Below are 9,029 nucleotides of genomic sequence, written 5' to 3'. Positions count from 1 at the left end.
TCAAGTGAAGTAGAGAAGTACATAGAGGAAGGGCTCATGGAACCACCAATTCAAAAGGCTATGGATGAAGATAAAACTCCAATAATCACACAGCAACCAAGTCTTGAATCCAAAGGAGTGAAGGCAACTAATAAGAACACCAATCCTGTCCCTGATCCAGCAAGCAAGCTCAATCAAGCCATTAACAAAAGGAAGCTTGCTGAGGAGAAACCAAGACAGGGGACAATAGCTGAATCTTCTCCCCCCTTGAGGTCATTCCTCTTAACAAACTGGAAGGAGAGGAAGAAAGTGAAGAACATGTCAACCGTAGGTAACATTTCATTTCCTTGCTTTGTTATTTTCTCTGCCTGCTTTGTTTAAAATTCAATAAATTGGCATATGATTACATTCTAAGTTTGGTGTTGCCTTGCAACAATTTGTTTTCAATCTTTCTGGATGATTGCATCAAATTAAAAATGAAAGTGTCACACTAAGATTCTAAGTTTAGTGTGTCACTTATTTTCTATGCAATTCATTCAGCAACACCACTTGTCTGCATAATCATAGTGCCCTTTGCAGTGTTATTTTTCTTTTTAGTTGGACGATTTTAGTTTTCTCTTTATTTTAGTCATTTCCCTGTTTCTAATGCTTTCTTTTATTAACTGTTTTTGTTAATACATCACCAAGAGATCCTTATTCATGACAGATTCTTGGCTTGGTGATTGTACTTAACAAATAACAATTTCATTTGCTTAGTTTTAATTCAAATAAATTGACATATGATTGCATTCTAAGTTTGGTGTTGTTATGCAACAAAATTTGCTTTCGATCTTTACTCGATACTTGCATCAATTCCAAGTGAGAGTGTCACACTAAGTTTGGTGTGCCACTTATCTTTTATGTCATGTATCATGCACACCCTCTTATGTTTGCAATCACAATGTCTCTATCTCTTGTGCCTTGATTGTTATCCTTAATTTTGCTTCCTTAAAACACATGTATTGCTAACATTTCATTGTGTAAGACATTCATGATCCATCTTAGCCCCATAGCTATTGTTCTAATTGTTGCTCGAGGATGAGCAAGCATTCTGAAGTTGGTAGAGGAAGGGAAAGAATGGGAAGAAAATGACAACAATAGAGAAGATGAATTACAAGGTTGTAAAGTTCCTCTTCCTCTCATTTGTTTCCAGCACTTTAAATTGCATCATTGTCTTTATCTTCTCTGTATGCATGTGTGGTATGAATAAGCATAGCCTAAATTTTGATTTGCAACATGTTGTTGTGACATTATCACTACCATCTTGAATTTTGTGAGTTCAAAAGCAATAAAGCATCATGATCATAAACAAACAAGGACTTAAAGAAGAACTTAGCATGTGCATACAAGTATTGGAAGGCTAGTATGGTTAATTGTTGCTCAATTGCATTGGATTTTGTGTAATTGAAGTTTTCATCTAGAACATTTTGTGAAATATTTTGAAATCATGAAAACCTTGAAGAAGCAATTGCAAATTAAGGCAAGAAAAGCAAAAGGGAAAGAATGAGAAAGTTGAAGGCTCTGAGTACCAATGACAATTCCATTGTTAAGTACTTGTGGTGTTTATGTATCAAGCAAAAAGCTTGAAAACAAAATACTTAGAGTCAAGGCTAGGCTCAAAGTGCAAAAGCACTCCCTCAAAACTTAAGGCTATGAGCATCAATGATTAGAGAATCAAGAAAAGAAACAAATGAGCTTAATGAAGTCCTCTAATTAAATGCTTGTGGTGCTTATGTATCAAGTGGTAATACTTGAAAATAAAGCATTTAGAAGTCGTAGCTTTGTTATCAACTCATGGGGCAAAGCACCCAAAAGGGAAGCTAATAAGAAAATGAAAAGCTTGTTTCAAGGAAGAGTGGTGCGCAGAAATTGTGATTACACTTTGATTATGTAAAATTCATTGCTCTTTCTTTCCCTGGTAATGGCGCCAAAAACATGATGCCAATACCATGGTTCACAACTTCGCACAACTAACCAGCAAGTGCACTGGGTCGTCCAAGTAATACCTTACGTGAGTAAGGGTCGAATCCCACGGAGATTGTTGGTATGAAGCAAGCTATGGTCACCTTGTAAATCTCAGTCAGGCGAATATAAAATAGTAATGGGGTTTTCGAAAATAATTAATAAAATAGAAATACTTATGTAAATCATTGGTGAGAATTTCAGATAAGCGAATAGAGATGCTTTCGTTCCTCTGAACCTCTGCTTTCCTGCTATCTTCATCCAATAAGTCTTACTCCTTTCCATGGCTGGCTTTATGTAATGCATCACCATTGTCAATGGCTACTTTCGGTCTTCTCTCGGGAAAATGATCCAAATGCCCTGTCACGGCACGGCTAATCGTCTGGAGGCATCACCCTTGTCAATGGTTACATCCTATCCTCTCAGTGAAAATGGTCAACGCACCCTGTCACGGCACGACTATTCATCTGTCGGTTCTCGATCATGCTGGAATAAGATTTACTATCCTTTTGCGTCTGTCACTACGCCCAGCAATCGCGAGTTTGAAGCTCGTCACAGTCATTCAATCATTGAATCCTACTCGGAATACCACAGACAAGGTTTAGACTTTCCGGATTCTCTTGAATGCCGCCATCATTCTAGCTTACACCACAAAGATTCTGATTAAGAGATCTAAGAGATACTCATTCAATCTAATATAGAACGGAAGTGGTTGTCAGGCACGCGTTCATAGGGAATGATGATGATTGTCACGTTCATCACATTCAGGTTGAAGTGCGAATGAATATCTTAGAAGCGGAATAAGATGAATTGAATAGAAAACAGTAGTACTTTGCATTAATCTTTGAGGAACAGAAGAGCTCCACACCTTAATCTATGGAGTGTAGAAACTCTACCGTTAAAATTACATAAGTGAAAGATCCAGGCATGGCCGAGATGGCCAGCCCCCAAAACGTGATCACTAGATCAAAAATATAATCCAGGATCCAAAGATGTCTAATACAATAGTAAAAAGTCCTATTTATAATAAACTAGCCACTAGGGTTTACAGAAGTAAGTAATTGATGCATAAATCCACTTCCGGGGCCCACTTGGTGTGTGCTTGGGCTGAGCTTGAATGTTACACGTGCAGAGGCTCTTTCTGGAGTTGAACGCCAGCTTTTGTGCCATGTTGGGCGTTGAACTCCACTTTGCAACTTGTTTCTGGCGCTGGACGCCATAATTGGGCAGAGAGCTGGCGTTGAACGCCAGTTTGCGTCGTCTAAACTTGGGCAAAGTATGGACTATTATACATTGCGAAAAATCCCTGGATGTCTACTTTCCAACGCAATTGGAAGCGCGCCATTTCGAGTTCTGTAGCTCCAGAAAATCCACTTTGAGTGCAGGGAGGTCAGAATCCAACAGCATCAGCAGTCCTTCTTCAACCTCTGAATCTGATTTTTGCTCAAGTCCCTCAATTTCAGCCAGAAAATACCTGAAATCACAGAAAAACACACAAACTCATATTAAAGTCCAGAAATGTGAATTTAACATAAAAACTAATGAAAACATCCCTAAAAGTAACTAGATCCTACTAAAAACATACTAAAAACAATGCCAAAAAGCGTATAAATTATCCGCTCATCACAACACCAAACTTAAATTGTTGCTTGTCCCCAAGCAACTGAAAATCAAATAGGATAAAAAGAAGAGAATATACTATGAATTCCAAACTATTAATGAAACATAGCTCCAATCAAATGAGTGGGACTTATAGCTTTTTGCCTCTTGAATAGTTCTGGCATCTCACTTCATCCATTGAAGTTCAGAATGATTGGCATCTATAGGAACTCAGAGTTCAGATAGTGTTATTGATTCTCCTAGTTCAGTATGATGATTCTTGAACACAGCTACCTTATGAGTCTTGGCCGTGGCCCTAAGCACTTTGTTTTCCAGTATTACCACCGGATACATAAATGCCACAGACACATAATTGGGTGAACCTTTTTCAGATTGTGACTCAGCTTTGCTAAAGTCCCCAATTAGAGGTGTCCAGGGTTCTTAAGCACACTCTTTTTTTTTGCTTTGGACCTTGACTTTAACCGCTCAGTCTCAAGTTTTCACTTGACACCTACACGCCACAAGCACATGGTTAGGGACAGCTCGGTTTAGCCGCTTAGACCAGGATTTTATTCCTTTAGGCCCTCCTATCCACTGATGCTCAAAGCCTTGGGATCCTTTTATTTGCCCTTGCCTTTTGGTTTTAAGGGTTATTGGCTTTTTGCTCTTGCCTCTTGGTTTTAAGAGCTTTTGGCTTTTTCTGCTTACTTTTTCTTTTTCTTTCTATTTTTTTTTTGCCTATTTTTTTTGTAAGCTTTGTTCTTTGCTGCTTTTTCTTGCTTCAAGAATTATTTTTATGATTTTTCAGATTATCAAATAACATGTCTCCTTGTCATCATTCTTTCAAGAGCCAACATATTTAACATTCTTAAACAACAACTTCAAAAGACATATGCACTGTTCAAGCATACATTCAGAAGACAAGAAGCATTGTCACCACATCAATATAATTAAGCTAAGTTCAAGGATAAATTCGAAACTCATGTACTTCTTGTTCTTTTGAATTAAAACATTTTTCATTTAAGAGAGGTGATGGATTCATAGGACATTCATAACTTTAAGACATAGTTACTAACTACTAATGATCATGCAATGAAGACACAAACATAGATAAGCACTTAACATAGAAAACGAAAAACAGAAGAAATAAGAACAAGGAATGAATCCACCTTAGTGATGGTGCCGTTTCCTTCTTGAGGAACCAATGATGTCCTTGAGCTCTTCTATGTCTCTTCCTTGTCTTTGTTGCTCCTCCCTCATTGCTTTTTGATCTTCTCTTATTTCATGAAGGATGATGGAGTGCTCTTGATGTTCCACCCTTAGTTGTCCCATATTGGAACTCAATTCTCCTAGGGAGGTATTGATTTGCTCCCAATAGTTTTGTGGAGGAAAATGCATTTGAGGCATCTCCGGGATCTCATGGTGATGAGCTTCATACGCCTCTTGAGCTCCATGAATGGGCTCTCTTGCTTGCTCCATCTTTTTCTTAGTGATGGGCTTGTCCTCTTTAATGAGGATATCTCCCTCTATGTCAATCCCAGCCGAATTGCATAGGTGGCAAATGAGGTGAGGAAAGGCTAACCTTGCCATAGTGGAGGACTTGTTAGCCACCTTGTAGAGTTCTTGAGGTATAATCTCATGAACTTCCACCTCTTCTCCAATCATGATGCTATGGATCATGATGGCCCGGTCTATAGTAACTTCAGACTGGTTGCTAGTGGGGATGATGGAGCATTGGATGAATTCCAACCATCCTTTAGCCACAGGCTTGAGGTCCAATCTTCTTAGTTGAACCGGCTTACCTTTGGAGTCAATCTTCCATTGAGCTCCTTCCACACATATGTCCATAAGGACTTGGTCCAACCTTTGATCAAAGTTGACTCTCCTTGTGTAGGGGCGTGCGTTCTCTTCCATGTTTGGCAAGTTGAATGCCAACCTCACATTTTCCGGACTAAAATCTAAGTATTTCCCCCGAACCATTGTAACATAGTTCTTTGGATCCGGGTTCTTACTTTGATCATGGTTCTTGGTGATCCATGCATTGGCATAGAACTCTTGAACCATTAGGATGCCGACTTGTTGGATGGGATTTGTTAGAACTTCCCAACCTCTTCTTTGAATTTCATGTCGGATCTCTGGATACTCATTTCTTTTGAGTTTGAAAGGGACCTCGGCGATCACCTTCTTCTTGGCCACAACATCATAGAAGTGGTCTTGATGGGCTTTGGAGATGAACTTTTCCATCTCCCATGACTCGGAGGTGGAAGCTTTTGTCTTCCCTTTTCCTTTTCTAGAGGATTCTCCGGTCTTAGGTGCCATCAATGGTAATGGAAAAGCAAAAAGCTTATGCTTTTACCACACCAAACTTAGAATTTTGCTCGCCCTCGAGCAAGAGAAGAAAGAATAGATGATGAAGAAGAAGAAATGGAGGAGAGGGAGAAGGGGTTGTGTTTCGGCCAAGAAGAGAAGAGAGGGTTGTGTTGTGTGAAAATGAGGAAGAATGGAGGGTTATATATAGGGATGGGAGGGGGTGGAGGTTCGGCCATTTAGGGTGGGTTTGGGTGGGGAATTGATTTTGAATTTTGAAGGTAGGTGGAGTTTGTGAGGTAGGTTTATGAGGAAGAGTGGATGGATGTGAGTGGTGAAGAGGTGATGGGGAAGAGAGATTGAGGTGATTGGTGAAGGGTTTTGGGGAAGAGTGTTTATGGGATTGTGTGAAAAAGGGGTGAGAAGAAGTGAGTGGAGGTAGGTGGGGATCCTGTGGGGTCCACAGATCCTGAGGTGTTCAAGGATTTACACCCTTGCACCAAATTGGGCATGCAAAATTCCCTTGCACACAACTCTGGGTGTTCAGTGCCAGGTTGGTGCCCATTTTGGGCGTTCAACGCCCATTTGTTGCCCATTTCTGGCGTTGAACGCCAGAACCATGCTTGTTCTGGGCGTTCAGCGCCAGCTCTTCTCCAGGGTGCAATTCTGGCGTTCAGCGCCCAGATGCTGCCCATTTTGGGCGTTCAGCGCCCAGATACTGCCCATTTTGGGCGTTCAGCGCCAGAACCATGCTCTGTTCTGGCGTTGAACGCCAGACAGGTGCTTCCTCCAGGGTGTGATTTTTCTTCCGCTGTTTTTGATTCTGTTTCTAAATTTTTCGTTTATTTTGTGACTCCACATGATCATGAACCTAAGAAAACATGAAAAACAAAAATAAAATTAGATAAATAAACATTGGGTTGCCTCCTAACAAGCGCTTTTTAAAGGCAATAGCTTGACAGTGGGCTCTCATGGAGCCTCACAGATGTGCAGAGCTTTGTTGAGACTTCCCAACACCAAACTTAGAGTTTGGTTGTGGCCTCCCAACACCAAACTTAGAGTTTGACTGTGGGGGCTTTGGTTGACTCTGCTTTGAGAGAAGCTTTTTCTGCTTCCTCTCCATGGATGCAGAGAGAGATCCTTGAGTTGTAAACACAAGGTTGTCCTTATTTAATTGAAGGATCAATTCTCCTCTGTCCACATCAATCACAGCTCTTGCTGTGGCTAGGAAAGGTCTTCCTAAGATGATGGATTCATTCTCTTCCTTTCCAGTATCCAGGACTATGAAATCAGTAGGGATGTAAAGGCCTTCAACCTTCACTAACACGTCCTCTACTTGTCCATAAGCCTGTTTTCTTGAATTATCTGCCATCTCTAATGAGATTTTAGCAGCTTGCACCCCATAGATTCCCAGTTTCTCTATTACAGAGAGAGGCTTGAGGTTTATCCCTGAACCAAGATCACACAGAGCCTTAAACATCATGGTGCCTATGGTACAAGGTATTATGAACTTTCCAGGATCCTGTTTCTTCTGAGGTAATGTCAGTTGATCCAAATCACTTAGTTCATTGATGAACAAGGGAGGTTCATCTTCCCAAGTATCAGTGCCAAATAATTTGGCATTTAGCTTCATGATTGCACCAAGGAACTTGGCAGCTTGCTCTTCAGTAACATCCTCATTCTCTTCAGAAGAGGAATACTCATCAGAGCTCATGAATGGTATAAGGAGGTTCAATGAAATCTCTATGGTCTCTAGATGAGTCTCAGATTCCTTAGGTTCCTCAGAGGGAAGCTCCTTATTGATCACTGGACGTCCCAGGGGGTCTTCCCCCTTGGGATTCACGTCCTCTCCTTCCCTTACAGGTTCGGCCATGGTGCTTATGTCAATGGCCTTGCACTCTCCTTTTGGGTTTTCTTCTGTATTCCTTGGGAGAGTACTAGGGGGGATTTCAGTGATCCTCTTACTCAGCTGGCCCACTTGTGCTTCCAAATTTCTAATGGAAGACCTTGTTTCATTCATGAAACTTACAGTGGCCTTAGATAGATCAGAGACTAAGTTTGCTAAGCTAGATGGATTCTGCTCAGAATTCTCTGTCTGTTGCTGGGTGGATGATGGAAAAGGCTTGCTATTTCTAAACCTGTTTCTTCCACCATTATTAAAGCCTTGTTGAGGCTTTTGATCCTTCCATGAGAGATTTGGATGATTTCTCCATGATGGATTATAGGTGTTTCCATAAGGTTCACCTAAGTAATTTACCTCTGCTATTGCAGGGTTTTCAGGATCATAAGCTTCTTCTTCAGAAGATGCCTCTTGAGTACTGTTGGATGCTGCTTGCATTCCGTTCAGACTCTGAGAAATCATATTGACTTGCTGAGTCAATATTTTATTTTGAGCCGATATGGCATTCAGAGTATCAATTTCAAGAACTCCCTTCTTCATAGGCGTCCCATTACTCACAGGATTCCTCTCAGAAGTGTACATGAACTGGTTATTAGCAACCATGTCAATGAGTTCTTGAGCTTCTACAGGCGTTTTCTTTAGGTGAATGGATCCACCTGCAGAGGTATCCAATGACATCTTAGATAACTCAGACAGACCATCATAGAATATATCCAGGATGGTCCATTCTGAAAGCATGTCAGAAGGACACTTTTTGGTCAGCTGCTTGTATCTTTCCCAAGCTTCATAGAGGGATTCACCTTCTTTCTGTCTGAAGGTTTGAACATCCACTCTAAGCTTGCTCAGCTTTTGAGGAGGAAAGAACTTGGCTAAGAAAGCCGTGACCAGCTTATCCCAAGAGTTCAGGCTGTCTCTGGGTTGAGAGTCCAACCAGATTCTAGCTCTGTCTCTTACAGCAAATGGGAAAAGCATAAGCCTGTAGACTTCAGGATCTACTCCATTAGTCTTAACAGTATCACAGATCTGCAAGAATTCAGTTAAGAACTGAAAAGGATCTTCAGATGGAAGTCCATGAAACTTGCAGTTCTGCTGCATCAAAGAAACTAGCTGAGGTTTCAGCTCAAAATTGTTTGCTCCAATGGTGGGGATGGAGATGCTTCTTCCATGTAAATTAGAATTAGGTGCAGCAAAGTCACCAAGCATCCTCCTTGCATTATTATTATTTTCGGCTGCCATCTCCTCT

General features: G+C 40.8%; 1 non-coding gene across 1 annotated transcript; it reads left to right on the top strand.

Annotated features, from left to right (window-relative positions):
* Nucleotides 1-8,518: 8,518 nt before the first annotated feature.
* Nucleotides 8,519-8,626, top strand: LOC148551019 (small nucleolar RNA R71). Its single transcript, XR_015893690.1, has one exon. It is a non-coding gene; the product is annotated as a small nucleolar RNA R71 (small nucleolar RNA).
* Nucleotides 8,627-9,029: the final 403 nt, after the last annotated feature.

Source organism: Arachis ipaensis, chromosome B7 (genome assembly GCF_059453495.1).
Source record: "Arachis ipaensis isolate K30076 ecotype BB chromosome B7, ASM5945349v1, whole genome shotgun sequence".
Lineage (NCBI taxonomy): Eukaryota > Viridiplantae > Streptophyta > Magnoliopsida > Fabales > Fabaceae > Arachis > Arachis ipaensis.
This window is presented reverse-complemented; position numbering and strand designations above follow the sequence as displayed.